This window comes from Phodopus roborovskii, unplaced genomic scaffold, assembly GCF_943737965.1.
Source record: "Phodopus roborovskii unplaced genomic scaffold, PHOROB, whole genome shotgun sequence".
In the NCBI taxonomy this organism is placed as follows: domain Eukaryota; kingdom Metazoa; phylum Chordata; class Mammalia; order Rodentia; family Cricetidae; genus Phodopus; species Phodopus roborovskii.
Genome location: NW_026126461.1, coordinates 16,847 through 34,831, shown reverse-complemented (window position 1 = coordinate 34,831; position 17,985 = coordinate 16,847). Strand labels below are relative to the sequence as shown.

At 49.3% G+C, this 17,985-nt stretch overlaps 1 non-coding gene across 1 annotated transcript; it reads left to right on the top strand.

Moving 5' to 3' along the window:
- Positions 1-427: 427 nt before the first annotated feature.
- On the top strand, positions 428-533 carry LOC127226799 (U6 spliceosomal RNA). Its single transcript, XR_007834927.1, has one exon. It is a non-coding gene; the product is annotated as a U6 spliceosomal RNA (small nuclear RNA).
- Positions 534-17,985: the final 17,452 nt, after the last annotated feature.

Here is a 17,985-nt window from a genome sequence, read left to right as displayed (position 1 = left end):
CTTCTCTGTTAATCCTAGCTACCTCATGTCTCTCCCCTTGGCTCCCAGAGGATTACATTGGACAACATCTATTTATCATTTGCACTTGCCGCTGTTTCTCAAGTGTCCCCTCCCTGTGGACCCTTCCAGGGAAGATTTAATTGGAAAATGCCTGTTCACATCAGCTGCATTTATTTGTCAGCTATGTTCCTCACGTGTCCCCTCCCTGTGGACCTTTTGAAGCTAAAGTCACTACAGTAATACAGTGGAGATGCCCTGGGTTTCTGAGAACGCCCACAGGGAAGATTCTAGCCTCTAGAAAGTTACAATGAATCACCAATAATTTCAAAGATGCTTGAAATGACTGTAGCGGCTGCAGAGACTTGCAAGGATTAGAAAGGACTGGCTTAACAGATCATTGGTGAGCCTTCTAACCAGGGATGAAAAGGCTCACTTCGACAGCACACACACTAAAACTGGAACTACACAGAGAAGATTAGCATGGCCCTTGCACAAGGATGACACCCAAATTTTTGGAGTGTTACCAATTTTGTCAAATAAATAAATAAATAAGTGAGTGTCAGCATGTGGAGATGCTACCTGTAAGGTCCTTTATGGTCCTCAGAGGGCCAGCTACGCTGTGGACAGCATCCTTTTGGGGCCACAGAGAGGCTGACTGAGGCCACTATGAGAATCTCATTCTGAGGACAGGGGACCCAAAGAGTCACAAAAGTTGATTTTGAGGTGCACGCCCCTGAAACTATCACCATAGCTCCTCTCACTTCTCAGCAGTGCCTCTCGGTAAGACCAGGGTAGAGCTCCCACAGGCGCTGAAGGAGCTTGGAGCACAGTAGAGGTGAACACAGCATGTTCACGTCCCCTCGTGCTGGGCTGGGGTGGGGCCAGGGGTGGGGGGGACAACCTTCACTGTGATCTACAACAGAAGTGAGGCCGGCTGTCCTTTGATGTCTGCAAAGGAAAGACTTCAAAGGAATGCTTGTCGGAGCAAACCTGAGCTCACCTTTGAGGCCCCAGGCGGCGCCTTTGCTCCAAGGCAGTCACCTGAGCAACCATAACCAAAACTTGTCTGCAAGGATGCAGTGCGGTCATGGGGGTGGGAGGAGATGGGAGAGTGTGGGAGGGGCCTTGAAGAGCACAGACACCAAAAGAGGGTATTCAGGGTGATCTGCAGAGTGTGGCACAACCCCTTTTCTAAGGATGGTTTGGATGCTCAAACACTCCTGTTTCCCATCCAAGTCACATGATGGGAAAGGTTGATAGTGAAGAAGGCTAGGCACTTAGGGCCATTCGTTGTTCAGGGATAAGCCAGCCCTGACTAAGCCTGAGGATGGCAAGAGCTGACTCTCAGAGACAGAATCTCTCACACAAGCTGAGCCTGCCCAACGGATAGGACTAAGGCAAGAGACTCAATGCTAGTGGCAAAGGTCCAGGGAGAAGACAGTTTTCCTTCCCTTCCCTCTCCAGTAGAGAGGACCTACGAGCCAGGAGTCCTAGGATGGTTAAGGAAGGCTCCAGACAGGCTTCAGGGTAGGGGATATTTGGGGAGTGGGACTTCAGAAGCATTTGGTAGATGAGGAGATGCCCCCATAAACACACAAGATAGGCTGGTACACCTAGGCACTGGGAAGGACCAGTCCGGCTACAGGAGGCCTCTGCCCTGTTCTTCTACACAAGCACGCATATCCCCTTCTCCACCCCCTAAAGGGGCAGCTGGGGCTTTGCTTTCACTGAAGGTGATCAAGGACAATCACTTGCTATAGAGTGGGGCAGGGGACAAGTGCCAAAACACAGGTGGTTTGTAGACTTGCCTGCACCTGTTGGATCAGAGGGTCAGGAACATTTCAGAACCAGACAGATGGGCTTCTGGCATCCATGGAGGATGGCATCAGGCCAGCATGCCTTGAGTGTTATAGGCAATTTAACTCCAGAAGCAGGGGGGTTTAAGCCATTGAGATGAACACAGATAAAGGTTGGTGGTTAACAGAGATGAGCTGTTGGTATTTTCTCCCTGGGATTTCTACAGAGCACTCAGATACCATAGATACAGCCAGGGGGCTGATAGAGTGTAGGAGGTACCACTTAAATGGCAGCAAAACATTCCTCTCCATCATGGAGGCTGAATGCACAAGGTCTGGCCCGGCCCTGAGTCTGGTGAGAGCTCTCTTCTTGGCCGCAATTGCTTGCTTTTTTATTATGTCCACTCATGACAGAGACAAAACAAGCTTTCTGGAATCTTCTGTGAGGATACTGGTCTGTTTGGGTCAGACTCCACCGTTAAAAGTTTCATTTTACCTTTATTGCCTCCCTTAAAGTCCAGCATTGGGCTTCGATGCCTGAATCTAGGTGGAAACATTCAGGGCACGTGTCTTTTACTCTGTGAACTTGAATAGAACATACATTCCTCAAGTTCAATACACCCAGCTCTGAGCTTCATGACATTTAACAAAGACATGCCACCTCTGTTGTCACTGGGATTCCCTCTTGCTCTGGGAATCCTGCATGAATTCTAGCAAGAAAGTTTCCTTAGGACCCACAGAGATGGCTCAGTGGTCCAGAGCGCTTGCTGCTCCTGCAGAGGATCTGAGTTCAGTTCCCAGTACCTTCAGAGGGTGGCTCACAACACACACAAATAAAATGAAAGTAAATCTTTAAAGATAAGTGGAAGCCGGGCGGTGGCAGCGCACACCTTTGATCCCAGCACTTGGGAGGCAGAGGCAGGTGGATCTCTGTGAGTTCGAGACCAGTCTGGTCTACATGAACTAGTTCCAAGACAGGTTCCAAAGCCACAGAGAAACCTTGTCTCAAAAACAAACAAACAAACAAACAAACAGATAAGTGGAGGTAGCTGGAGAGATAGCCCCAAAGTTAAGAACAGTTATACTGCTCTTCCAAAAGACCTGGATTTGATTCCCAGTAACCACAGCAGTCTGGAAATCTAGTCCCAGGTGATCTGATGCCCTCTTCTGGCTTTCTCAAGAACTGCAGGCACATGATGCAAAGGACCCATACAAACATAAATAAATAAACAAATTAGTGAGGGTCCTTATTTGTGAAATAGTGGAGGAAGGGTCACAGACCCAGTTCCCAATAGCCAGGCCTGTGAAGGAAGGCTTCCATGTTATGTGGTTTCAAGACTTTCTCCTACAGTTCCCATAGGGTTGCAGCTGCTCCTCCCACCAGCTCCAATGTCTCTCCCAAAGGGCTCACACCAAAAACACCACGGCCACGCCTTCTCCCCACAGATGGCACTCTCTTCATCTGGACCTGGGGCTCCGACGCCTGGCTTCTTTCAAGACAGGGAGAAGTTGGAAGATATCCAAAGTAGATGTTTAGCTCCCACCCTTGAAATCATGATCCCGGTTGGAGAAAATGGAACCATGGTGTCAGGACGGCATGAGGGAGCTCCAACATGTTCAGTCAAAATAACTGGCATTTGTGTGTCCTGGGCAAATGCCACGTCCTGAATGGCACAAGAAGGACAGAATGGGGGTGGGGTGGGGATTGCAGCTCTCTGAGGTACCAGTGGGTCCTGAAGAGGAAGGAACAGGGAACCCGGGAGCCCACACCTGCCATGGGCTTTGCTTGGGATGCCTGCAATAGTGCCCCACCACCACTAATAGGTTAGTATTCAGCGGTTTAGGTGGAGGGACTAGGAGTCCAAGACTTAAGCACGGGAGAGGGGCCGCCCCTCTCACCTGCTGGCGGCACTTACCTGTGGTAAACGAATACCCACAGGCATCCCCGGTCTGTGGTGTGAGCGATAAGCCTGTGGGGTTGCTGGTCTGAAGCCTACAGCTCCTCTTGGTGCACACACACACACACACACACACACACACACACACACACACACACACGACTACCTACTTCCCCTCTCCCCTGGAGAGGTCCTGCCTGGAGCCTCAAGGGTGACACCTTCTGACAACATGGCTCAGCCTTCTTCAGGGGTCAGCAAGCAAAGCTGAACTTCCCTTTGGACTCTTTGGACTAAACGAGGAGCCTGGGAATTTTGAATCATTTGGGGACCATCTCCCTGTCTGAAGGACACATGGGGACCAAAAGTCTGAGTCTCAGCAATTACAATTAATGTGAGGATTTTTGTAATCTAAGTCATTGAACAGGTCACGCTAGTCACACTGTCATCTTTAAACATATTCATTAATCTTTGTCCCTTCCTAGGAGTTGATGACATCAAAAATTCCACCCTCCTGGGATGTCCTTACCTGACCTGATGTGAAGGTTCCTAGGGACCCCTAATTGCCATCCCCCAGGGTATGGTCAAGGCCCACCCACTCCCAGCAGAGCCTGCCTTTGGCACAGCTGTGAATTCAGAGTTGCCACCTTCTGATTCCCCTCCTTGGGTCCTTCCTACCCCATTGTTTTCTGAGGAATGGGGAAGAGGACAAAGCCATCATTCAAAAGCAACGCTAAGAACAAAACCCCTGTGGAAATGGCCCCCAGTCCCTCAGAAGTTTAACAGCAGGCTGAACTGGTGAGCTACTGCCTCCTTCCTTCCCAAGCCAAGCTACAGCTGAAATAATCAAACTCAGAAGGAGGGCAGCCTGGGTGCAGGGTGGCTGAGGGTGTCCCCAGCAGCTGATGCAACCTGGATGCATTTTATGTCCTTAAGCATCAGAGCCCTTTCCTGCCTTTGGTAAGTTCTTAAGCTATAGCCTTGTCAGTTGTCCTTCAGAAAGAATCTGGAGGGCTCGAGCCCAGGAAACAGGACCGCAAAGACCAATGCTCTGAGAGGTTGGGGGCCTTCCGTCGACTCCCCCACACTCCCAAGGCCCCTCTGACCTTGCCTTTCCATTAGATCTACGCATGTGGCAGAATAGACTCATCGTCACACACCATGTCCTCTTTCGGTCCCATAGAGGATCATTTACAAACCACTGTCTGTTTTACGGCTCATGAGACTTTGTCCTGGGCTTCTGTGTATGTTCAAAGCTCATTAGATTCCCCCCAGAAGCTGTGTATGAGTCATCTCAAAGTTGTCTACACTCTTGCCTCCCCAACAGGAGTCGGGTATGCCTCTTTTTGTGCCCTGCTGAGCTGGTGGGTGGCCATGCACTGGTGACTTTCCATGGTCTGGTTTTTCCACATTTCTTCTGTCACAGATGCGTGTGTGCTCCCTCTGGTTTCATTTGTCTTTGTCAGTTTGTTCCAGAGAATGTCCTGATGATAGAGGGAAATGTCCCTTTATCACATGGGTCAGACACTCTGTGTGGGGGTGGAGGGGTGGGTGCAGATTACTTTGACTTTGGACGAGAAGCATAATTGGCCAGTTTTCCCCCTTAGGACTGTGGGGGATGCTGAACTCCGAGTGTTATCCCAAGTCTTTCTGTGTATAGACCTGGCAATGACAAAGGAGTGATCTCATAAATCAGATGGCCTTGGGGCTGGAAACGGGCACACAGAAGGGCCTTGGCTTTGGAGCTCACAGACACTGGGTACCACCATCATCCCCCAAAGTGATGCTATGAAATACGTCAGTGTTCTCGGGCCTGATTCCTGGCATGTAATTCCTAAAATCCTCAGAATCACCATGGTGGTGAGCTGTATATTAATGAGATGACTAATGGTAAGAAACTCCAAGAGGCCTCTGGGATGAGGCTGGTCATGGAGAAGGAAGCCAGTGCAGAACTAGAGAGCTGGGACTCTCAGATCCAGGCCTCAAACTTCTGGGAAGTAAAGGGAACTGAGGGTTGAGCTAATCACCAGCAGCCAATGATTTAATTAATCCTGAACTGAAGTGAGTCAGAGGCCACCCAGCTGGTGCCACTGAAGGGCATGTGTACACATACACACACACACACACACACACACACACGCACACACACACACACACACACACACAGAGAGAGAGAGAGAGAGAGAGAGAGAGAGAGAGAGATGGAGACAGGGAGACAGGGAGAGAGGAAGGGGGAGAGGGAGCTTTATGTTGATTGCTGAGTGAAGGAAGGAGAAACTGAGTCTGGGGATTATTTCCCCTATGTTCTTCATATACTCTTTCCTTCACACTATGTGGATCCTTACTGGGTCTCTGTGCCCTGGTCCAATGTCTCTACTGCAAGACCCTCTTGGGTTCCCTCAAAGCCATGAGCTATCCAAGGGTGCTCTGCACCCCAACAGAGTTCAACACAACCTGGCTGGGATGCTCTCCTCACCAGATGCACTTTATTTAACTCATCCATGGTGCAGAGCTGTAAGCACCAGCTCTTACTTAGCCAATCAGGGTCTCCTGGTAAACTAGGTGGAAATGAATCAGGCCGGATCAAAGGGATCAGCAAGACGGAGACTGAGGACAAGCTTATTTCAAGCAACCAGACTTTTTATACACCTGTCATACTAGGATATAATGGCAGTTTGTAAGCCTGAGAGGGTATACAAGATGAGTGTCTGATATTAAATGTTCAGCCAAGTACTGCATGCTTCACCAACCTCTCGAGAACAGAGACACACAGGTGGCCTGTGTGCTTCACCGCCGGAGGGAGCAGCTCAGGTTCTCAGCAGCAGAAGGGTACACACAATGCCCCAGCAGCCGTAAGTCCAAACCTTAAGAACGCTGGAGGGAGACAGATATATGCTCTCCAAGAAGCAGAAATGAAGCCAGCTCCAAGATTCCCTGCACAGAGCAGGCGTGTGTCCCAAGTTAGAAATGTTACTCTCATCATCCCTCCTGTGGCCTCACAGGCTCCTCTCTGCCTGGCACAGGTTGGCTGCCAAGCAACAGCCCCAGGTCTCACTTCAAACCCAAAGGCAGGGGAGGCTCATCTCCTGGATCCTGGCAATAGCACCTACTGATGACAACAGAGGATGGGTCTTGTCCCAAGCCTCACATTTCTTTGTGTGGGTAGCCTTCACAGTAGGAGTGGTGACAGGTAGGCCTACGTTCATCAGTTACCAAGATGGTCACATTTTTCTTAAGATTAAAATAACATCTCCAGAGCCCTCTAACAGTATCAGAGAGAGCTCTGTGGCTGATAGTGCCATTGCTATGTATGCATGCAAAATGGGCTCCGTCTCTCCCTGAGCTGGGAGGGGAGGCCATGTGAACCGCTGTTGGTTCAAACAGTGCCTTCAGAATAATGAAAGAGACAGATGCCACATTGCTAGTGACAAGTTAAGGTTATTCACATATTCTGGTCCTGGAGAGATGGCTCAGCAATTAAGAGCACTGGCTGAAATGATATGACAGACTTTGATGATCCACTATGGAAGTCCTCACCCTCCCTGGGAAGTGGCTGGGGGGTGGGGTGGGATGGGGTTTGTCAGTACAGGACATGGGAGGATAGGAGAGAGAGGGAACTGGGATTGATATGTAAAATAAGATTATTTCTAACTTAAATTTTTAGAAAGATTTAAAAAAAAAAAGAGCGCTTGTAGTGAGATATTCACTCTGTCAGTATCTGTTGCATTGGCCACGCCCATTGGGGGTAGGGACAGGTGCAGACCTGACCTGGGGGAACTAGGTCTGAGGGAGGGGACCCTAGAGCACTGGAGGGGAGACAGAGAGCACTGGGAGGCATCCTTGGAAGGGGAACCTGTTGGCATTCATCTGTCTCTGTTGTTATTTCTCCCTGAGTAAACATCTATTCAGCCTATCTGTTTTTCCTGATCCTTATTATTCCACCATAAGCATTGGCTAACAACCCCACAGAACCTGGGTAACAAAGAGGAACCTAAGAGAGAGACACACACCGATCCACTAAGGAAGGGGAAAAGACAAGCTCTCCTGAGTAAATTGGGAACATGGGGGGGGGGAGGAGGGGTGGGAGGGGAGAGAAGGGAGGGAAGGGGAGTGGGGGAAATCTATAGCTCAATAAAAAAATAAAATAAAATAAAAAGAAAGAAGAAAGAAGGAAAAGGAGCACAGGCTGCTCTTCCTGAGTTCAATTCCCAGCACCCACATGGTGCTCACAACCATCTGTAATGTGACCTGGTCTTCTGTCTGATGCCCTCTTCTGTGATGTTAGCAATAGAGCACACATATACATAAAATACATACATTAAAAAAATCATTTTAAAAAACACTCCACGAGGGCTGGGGAGATGGCCAGACCAGTGAAGTGCTTGCCTCGCAGGCATGAGGACCTGAGTTTGGAACCCCAGAACCTGTGTAAAAGGCAGGGCATGGTGGTGGCCCACCCACTGCTGGTGTCAACCCAGCAGGTGAAAGGGTGGGGAGCAGGGACACACAGATTCCCCAGAAGCTAGCTTACTTGATAAAATTCTGGGCCAATGGGATCCTGTCTCAAACAAAGTGTGGAAGGCACCTTAGGAGCAACACCCAACGTTGTCCTCTGATCGTCACATGTGCATTGTGCATTGTGCATTTGTGCACGCCTGCGCACCCGTGTGCTCTCATATCACAGCCAAACAAAAAGTGATTGGAATGCAGACTTGTCAGAATTCCATCACTGTGAGCAGATACCCGAGAGAAACCAAGGCAGGGAGGAAGGATTTCCCCTTTGGTTTGGTTTCAGTGGGTTCAGTTCATGGTTATTTGACCCTATGTGGAACATCATGGCAGAGGGGTTGGTATGGAGGAAGCAGACAGGAAATAAAGATGGAGCTAGACACTGGAAAGTTGGTGTGGTCTTCAAAGGCTTGCCTCCAATGACCTATTTCCCGCCTCCTAAAATTTCCAGAACCTCCCAAAACAGCTTCACCACCCGGAGACCAAGTGTTCCCAGAATCCTGTAGGGAAATTTTATATTCAAGCCATGACAATGTGGCATCTTCCAGAGATGGTGTCTGGGATAATGGCCCTCTTTCCTGTCTGGGCAGGATATAAAGCCCAAGGCTAGGGACCCTCACACCATACTATGCCATCAGATGCTTTCTGTCAAGAAGGAAGCTGAAGGAGGCCTTAGGCTGTTGGAGTCACCTGGGGTAGAGGCAGCAATACTGGTTGCCCAGCAACTGCAAGCTACTCCAGGTTTCCATGAAGCCCCTATTGACTTGATTTGGCTCCAACTGGATCCTCTTGCAGGCAACAAAGGATGCCACTGTTAATTAAAGGCAGAATGACGTTTCTACAGTGAGAAGAGCTATGGAAAGTGAGCAGAGAGAGCTGGGCCATGGGCCATGGCTGAGACTGCAAGGTTTTTCTCCTACAGAGGAGACAGAAGAGGAGAGGCCAGCTGTAGGGCTACACCTCTCCTATAAACCTCAGAATGGCAGGTATCAGACTTTTGTGATAATTTCATCTCAATTCCTTGGAAACTCTGGGATAGGAGACTGTTTGAATGTTATCTCTGAGGTGGTACTGGCCGAAAGCCAGTCACTCACCACCTTGGGGATGAGTATGGGCCCATCCCCTTCCTGTGGCGGGGACTTACAGCACCAAGGGATTTGGACGTCCCGTACCCTGACAGCAAAAGCAGGCCAATGGTCCATACCTGAGTGGGGGGAATAGGGGCTGCTGTGTGTACGCATCTAGCTGGTGTGTAGCACTGAAGGAAGGTTTCCTCCATACCATGTCTGCTATAGGGGGTTCCCTGGCCCAGATGTGGGCACCTGGTCACTGTCATTTAAAGGTAAAGAGATGAAGGAGATGTTTTCCCACAGATCCCGGGGACTTTCTCTTGTCATCATCCTTGGATCTCTCCAGCTGGGGGTCCATCCTGTGTGCCCTGGTCCCTTCCCAAGCGGTATTGGGGTGGTTGAGGGTTTGGTGACAGGAAACCCTCACCCACATTGCTTCAACCTGAAGCAGGTTTTTAACAGAGACTGGTGCTTGCATAGCTTCAGATTCCTAAAAATGATTGTATTGAACAAATCCACAGAGGTCCCAGTGTCTTACAGGGACTAGTGTAGTGTTTACATGGGACCTATCTTTAAATCCCACTACTCTAAGTGTTTTTTAAATTGCTTGTTTTATATTATTCTTTTTTTTTTTTTTTTTGAGACAGGGTTTCTCTTTGTAACAGCTCTGGCTGTCCTGGAACTCACCATTTGTAGATAAGGCTGGTCTCAAACTCACAGGGATCCACCTGCCTCTGCCTCCTGAGTGCTAGGATTAAAGGTGTGTGCCACTACCACCCAGCTAAGGTTGTTTACTTTTAATGATGATGATGATGATTGTATATATATATGGTGTATGTGCATATGTGTATGACATGAATGTATTGGGAACCCATGCTACCACATGTGTGGAGGTCAGAGGACAACTTTATGGAGTCAGTTTTTTTCCCTTCTACCTTTAGTCAGGTTCTGAGGATCAAACTCAAGTCACCCAGCTTGTGTGGCATGCACTATTACCTGCTGAGTCAGCCTGCCACCCCCCCCCCCCCATACCTTAAATCATCTCTGTGTTACTTGTGATATACACTACAATATAAATCCTAACAGTTTGTGCCATATTGTTTAAAAAACAATGACAAGAAAAAAATTCTGCATGTGTTCTTTACAACATACATTTTCCCTCAGATACTAGAAACTGTAAACACAGAAGACAAACTATATGTGGCAAGAGAGAAAACCTGGATACCCAGGTCCAAGCCAGGTCTCCCCAGGTTGGGTCTCATGGGTCCTGGAAAGTGGCTCAGGGTTTGGAAGGGCTGGAAGGCTCCCGAACAGCTCACACTGCTCTAGACCTTTCCAGCCACTCAGACTCTGTCTTCTGCTACCATTGTTCCAGCCGGCTGTCAATGTCTCTGCTGGTTTACCAATGTCAATTGCTGGGTCAGTCAACTGCCACAAGTCAGGGGAGATGGGGCCAGGTAAAATACCACAGGGCCACTTGTGGAGCTACCTGGGGCAATTGCCTTCAGCAGGGACCTGGCGGGTGTTCTGAGGTCATGTACATGTGTTTCCAACTCTACTCCATTGGGTCTTATTGGTCAAGTCCATTTCCTGGACTTGGTGGTGGTGCATGAGCGGATGCAATATTCTATTCTCGGATATCCAATGAAGCCCAGAGGTAAGGGCTTCACAGCCTGGGACTAAAGCCGGGGGATGCTGAGTGAAGCTGGTTTCAGTCTACACAAATGTATGGTTTCGGCAGTGGCTCCTCTCTCTGTAAGTGAGGGGGTCTGTAAGGGCTGAAAGAGGGAAGGGGGGGGCATGGATCAGACAAAACAAGCTCTAGCGCCCTCCTCTGGAAAACCTTTAGTTTTTGTCTGTGGAACCAGGAAAGGATCTATAAATACCATTCAGAAAACAGTCAATTAAGTTCAGCAGAAGCTGTAAAACCAGTGCCTTGTCTTCTTGCAAGTAGAGACATCCTCAAACAGTGGCTACGATGTGGTGGTCAGTGGGACTCAAAACAACTAGGACTGCAATGTTGGGATTTGGAGAGAGGGTAACCAAGAGGCAGGGTACATTAGCTCAACTGCAGGCTAAGAAGAAAGGGTTTGGGGAGAGGCCACAGTGTGGGGAGCCTGCTCAGCGTTTTTATCCTGGGTGGATTCCAGTCTTCCTGAAGCATTTAGGAAATCCTGGAACCCAAGGAGTACCAGTTCATGCCTATCCTCAAGGGCTGGGGAGAGATGGTGGTCATCTTTGGCTGCCTGCAGAGGGATTGCCACTCACCTGCGTGGGGATGATGTCATTTCTTCTGCAGTCTGATGGGAACATTATCCATGTGTTATCCATCGTTCCCACAAAGCCCACTTTGATGGGAGCCCAGGAATAATCACACAAGAGCATCGTAAAACGCTGCCGGTGTGGCCTTGATGACATGGGATGGCATTTAACACGGGCCCCTGTTTATTGTTTCATTGTTGACCTCTCTCATAATGCCTTGGGCTTTTCCCTTTGCAGCACTGGGCACCCAGCCTAACCTCATCCAGCAAGTTCCTCCACCCTAGTGATCAGCGGTGCTGTGTTTTACACCTTGATCTCCATCCAGATCTGCCAAAGAGGCTACAGAATCCAGGCTATCGGTGGGTCACCAGGCCCGTGAGCTCCTGGAGGGCAGAGCCAATGGGCCATGCGTGCGTCTTGTTCCCAGCCTACAGGAGTGCTACAATACTGACCGGCTTCCACTCCTTCCTTTTTGTGTTCCATGTACATATGCAGCCCTGCAGCCCAGGAGCTGGAGGCCTGGGGAAGGAATTTCTCACAACAGCTTAGAAGCTGTAGCAACACTCTCCCATGCAGGACGAGAGTTAGGCACTGGGGTGTCTTCCCACCTCCCCCTTTCCATGAGGGCTCGTAGCATGGGATCTGTTTTATGAGCAGTGTGCACAGATTCTCCCAAGAGCGGCGTTTCTGTAAGTGCTCACTCTGCATGCACACAGAACCAGTGGAACATAGCCCTCCTGAGCAGAGACATCAGAGTCCTAGCCTCTAGCTGCCAGCACGAGGACACCAAAGCCACAGGATTTGGCTGGACCCACTGAAATGCTTTTCTTTCCATTCTGTGTTTGTCTCCCTTCTGGTAAATGTGAGTTTTATTACCAACAACAACAGCAGCAGGACCAAGTCAGAGACGGTCCAGTTGGAAACTTTCCTGGTCTCCGATGCATAGTCTCTTCCTGGCACAGTTCAGCCCTAGAGGCTGGGGACAGTGGTTTCCTTGGTAACAGTGGACAAGCCTTGGGAGCTCCAGCCCTGCTAGGAAGGTCTCTGGAGCCAGCTGGGTAGTAGCCTCTGTGGGGGCAATACTGCTTGCACGACAGGGGTTACCTAAGGCACGAAAAGGGTTGGTGGGCCCAAGAGGTGGGTGCACATGGGGTGTCAAGGGGTCAGGATGCCCTCCTTCCATGGCTTGCCCTGCCCCCATCCACTGGACACCAAGGACAGAGGGACAATCGTGTTTCCCATCTCTTCTTGAAATAGGAAGAAAGGATGTTTCCTTCCCAGACAGGCTAGAGCTCCCCACTTTCCCAAGCCACCACCAACAGCCTCACTCCTGTGGGCCCTGAAGATGCCCCTGGCACAAGTCAGTTACTCCCCCCCTGCTTCCTGCTGAGACTGCTTTGTGGGACTGAGCTGGCCAGCCTGCAGAAATGGGCCCTAGGCCTGCGCAGGCGCGGCAGTGCATAATAAGCCAGTGTTTGCTGGTTCCAGGCTGGGGTAGAGGCAGCAGTGGGGGGGTAGGGTGGCATCTGTCCTTAAAGCCAGGGACTCTACACTTCTTTCTCTTCTGCTTTCCCGCCCAGTTAATTTTCCTAGGAGGTGAAGCCCTTTGGAGTCACCCCCAGAAGTCAGCAATAGATTTACAACAATAAATAGCCGGCACGTAGGAGAGCCAATGGGAAGAAAAGATGCAGTCACTCATGTCTCATAGTGTGATGAAAGTGTGTCCACGATTGGGGAAGTGATGGCTTCTAAAGCCGTTCTAGAAGCCAAGGCTGGAGCCATGGATGATTTTGTGTGTTCGGAATGAATTGCAAAGGAAGACAGGCCTAAGGGATGTTGATGTTCTTTAGTCATGAGGGAGGGGGGACCAAACCAAGGACATCCATCCACCCATCCATCCATCCATGTTCAGAATGGCTAGAAGGGGTTGAAGAAGCAAGGATTCTCGAAGAGGCATATGTAAGAAGAGCTTGGAAATGGATAGGAATGTAAGAGTCTGTGAGAGTGAAATAAGCCAGCCAGGAGATTTCTGGAGAAGCCCTGGAGGTTGCTGCTTCTGCTGCTGCTGCTGCTGCTGGGGATGATGATGATGATGCATCAGCTGCAGCCACCAGGTCATAGTTGGAATGCAGCTGCAGGGGTTGAGTCTAGCACCAGGTGAAAGGGCAGTCTGAGTCCAGACAAATGAATGGGGAGATATGGGGAGATGAGTGGACAACATGGTCCACATGGACAAATGGAGAGAGAGGATAGACCGGTGGCTGTCTGAGTAGATAACGTCACTGGAAGGGACCTAACTGAACAGAAGCTGAAGCCTCGGGGGCAGTCAGGACTTCTCTGTTAGTCTGTCAATGTACACCTCAGGAGGTCAGGTGACAGGTGACTGGGGATCATCTCAGTGTTAGGTGTCCAAATCTTTGCAAGGGTCCAGGTGAGGGGCTTACACCTTTTTGTTTGCCTGGTGTGCCCCACAATAAGTTTCTGAACTCGGCTTTTAAAATATGGGTTTGATATTCCCATGTGCCCCCTAATCTCCCAGTTCACCCCAAAATGTTTATAGGGGAGGGCTCTTTTCAGCCCCAGGAATAAGTCATTTATCAGTCTGTGCTATGTGGGTGGTACCAGGCAGATGGTACGGCCACCAGGTGCATCCATCCTCCCACCTCCAAATGGAAGCAGATGCTGCTGCTTGTAAAATGGGCGAGACAGTCTGAAAAACTCCCGTCTCGTTAGGGTTCCATTGCTATGATAAATCCTGTAACCAAAAGCAACTTGGGAAGGAAAGAGCAGGACTCAGGGGCCTGTCCCAGTCAGTGTGCTACTGCTGTGAAGAGACACCGTGACCAAGGCAACTCCTGTAAAGAAAAAACATGTAATTGGAGCTGGCTTAGAGTTTCAGAGATTCAGTCCATTATCATGGCAGGGGAACATGGTGGTGTGCATACATACAGACATGGTGCTGGAGAAGGAGCTGGGAGTTTACACCTGGATCAAGAGGCAGCAGGAAGAGAGACTGCTTGGAATGGACGTTTTAAAACCTCAAAGCCCACCCTCAGTGATGCACATCCTCCGGTAAGGCCACACCTCCTAATCCTTTCAAATAGTGCTACATTCTAGTGACCAAGTATCCAAATCTCTTAGCCTATGGGGGGGGCATTCTTATTCACACCACCACAAGGCAGGAGGCTGGAGGCAGGGTCTGAAGGAGAGGCCATGGAGAAGCATCGCTTACTGGCTTGCTCCCCACAGCTTGCCCAGTTTGCTTTCTTATACAACCCAGGACCACAAGCCCAGGGGTGCACTGCCCACACTGAGCTGGGCCCTCCCACATCAATCTTAAGAAAAATGTTCATAGACTTGCCTACAGGCTGGCCCTATGGAAGGCATTTTCTTAGTTTAAAGATTCCCTCTTTCCAGTTATGTCTAGATTAGTATCAATTTGACAGAAATCAACCATCATTATTGTATGGAATAGCTTAGGGCAGGCCCAGACTGATTTTACACAGTCATCACTACATCAAATATAAAGGAAATACAAGGTGAACAATGTTAAGAATGCTAGAGAGAATCTAGGGACAGGAGGCAGGGCCTCCAGCAGATTGTACCTACACATCCCTTTAGTCCTATGGATTTAGCAAAGAGCTTTATGTATGACAAATGTAACTTGGGCTTTTGGAATTATTTGGTCTGAGGTTGGTTGAATCCCTAGATGTGGACAGCTACTTTACTATCTCTATTTAATACAAAGGTAAACTGAGACTTGGAGAGAGCCCGCTGAGCTTTCCAGGTTTACCTGGAATAGCAAGTATCTAAAGATGGGTCCAAATGTTTCCCCCTGGCAATACACACATGCCACTCCCTCTCTTTAAAAACTGGAGATCATCTCCTTGAACCTGGATTGGGTCCCAAATTTAACAGATGTAGGGAAGTGATGTGAGGGTCTTAGAGTTCAGGTGTCAGGAAAGTTTGGCTTGCTTGGCACAGTGGTTCACATTTGTAATCCCCGCTTGGGAGTCTGAGGCAAAAGAAGACACCAAGTTCTGGGCTAGCCTGGGCTACCGAATGAGAACCCCAAAATACAGAACAAAGGAAGGAAGGAAGAAAGGAAGGAAAGAAGGTGGAGAGGGCCAAGGAGCCAAACAGGAAGAAAACTTGACAGTCTCTGCTTCTTCATTCTGGAAGACTCCACATTGGAGGGAAACCCAAGCAGTAGAGTGGAAAGGCCCATCTAGAGAGAATAAGGGCCTCAGCTGGCAAGTCCAGATGACTTCAAACACACACAGAGCTTTTAGAAGATCCTTGTGCTATCACAAAGATGGCTTAGCCAATGACAGACAAGGCAAAGACAGACATTCCCATTCAGCTGTGCAAACTGAGGTCTCAAGCACCGTGGCCACAGCTTGCACGGCTTTATGGTCCTCACTGCACCTGTTATGCCTGGGGTGAATATGAATGGCACAGCCAGAAACTCGGCTATGTAGAAAAGCATTTATGGCCCTGAGAAACTGTGGACAGGGATGCAGGTTAGAGCCGTTGTTCCCTGTTCCCAACATCCTCCACATTACTGCCACTTTCTTCCCGTTCTCTTGGTCCTTGCTAGGTACAGAGCCCCGGCTCCCAAGGGTCAAGATAGGACAGTTTAGCTTCTGGTGACAGGCAAGATCCTTTGTCTCTGAGGTGGGAAGCTGGTGCTGCCAGTATCACCTGGGTTCACATCTCTCTACCCTTGCCCTGGTGGCTGGAGTCTGTGCATCATGCCCCAAGAATGGAGAGATGCCATGGTGGGAGGCAGAGGCAGGGCAGAGCCTTCTAGGGTGTCATTGCCTCTGCCTGCTCCCTGACTCTTATCCCTTGACTCAATCAATTTCCCTTTCAGTCCCCAAGTCCATCCTCAGGAATGTCTGCTTTGGAGGGTCCTAGACTCTACCCTGCCTGTGTTGTCTGGAGTGAGGGCTCGCTCTTCTTGTGTGTTTTCTATGGCCCCTCCTCTGGGCATTCCTCCTGGAAGCTCAGAGCTCAGGGGGGACCCCAGGAAACCTGTTCTGTTTGGTGTTTGATTTCTCCCTCCTGGGACAGCCAGGACACAAGCAAATAATGTTATTAAAGCTGGAAATGACCTTCAGAATAATCTAGTTTCAAAACCTCCATTTTATAGAAGGGCAAACTGAGTCCAGAGAGCGTGTTAGCCCAGCACAGCTGTTCTGCACACCCTGGGATCTACACTAGACTCAGACCCTGGACTTTCAGACATGGATCCTCTTCTTGCCCTGGGAACAGCACAAATACTGGCTTGGTGGTCTCCTGTGTTTGTTTGTGAGGGTGTGTGTGGCCCCCTTGGTACCCTACAGCAGGCAATGTTTGGGTGGCCAGGGGCTATTCTGCCATCATTTCCTAAGAATGTATCAAGGATCTGAGTCTGTGATATGTAAGACTCCAGCATCAGTGGGTGGTAACTCCTTCAAGCAGAAGGCTGAGAATGGTTTCCATGGAGACCACCCAGGCTCTGGTTTCCAAGGCAACACTTACATGAGGTTACAGCAGCTTCCTATTTATGTCAACTTAACATTTCCAACAGCTCTATTCTTTTGGCCAAACCTAGACTGAATTCAAGGCTTCCTTTCTGGGACAGTAACAGAATTCAAGGACCAGGGGGAAATCTAGTGAGTCTTGCAGTTAGCTGAAAGGGGAAGGGCCTCTTGCCAGTAGGCTCCCTGCAGTCCAGGGGCAGGTGTGCAGACAGAGACAAGCGTGAAATTTTAACATGGCATGGGAAGATGGGAACTCCTACATCTCACGGTCAGCCCCGTTCTCCTAATGGTGTCTTGAGGCTTAGAGCAGCCATTCAGAAACAGCAGATGCAATAGCAGATGCCCATCTATTTGTATAGTGAGCTTTCTAAAACTCACACATGTGAGAAATAGGCACCTACACGCTCACGCCTGCCACCATTTAACCTAAATTATGGATATTAGAGAAATCAGCACAGATAAACCTACCTCACTGTTTGCAACAGGAACAAAATACTGTACCCTTTGTGAGGGAACCCCATCCCTAATAGAGGGGCTGCTTTCAATCTCTTGCCATTACAACCATAACAGTTCCTCTTTGTATGTATATTTCCATATGCTTGTTGGTTACATCTATGTGATACAAAGAAGTTGCACAGCTGCAAAATTTCTGGGTCAGACAAATGCATCACATCGTAGAATTTCCACTGTCAGACCGCTTCAGCGCCAGCGCTGGTCAGGAAGGGTTTGTATGAATGTGAGAAGAGAGCTTGTTATCGGGGCTTGTTTGTTTGGCAAAAATAAATAAGTCACAAGAGCAATCCCCCCAACTCAAGCCGGCCAAACTTTGACACAAAAGCTTCATCAAAGACTCTATAAGAAGAGAAAAGGCATATGCAAACGGTGCTGATCAGTGCATATCTGTAACTCCTGAAAAAAACGCATG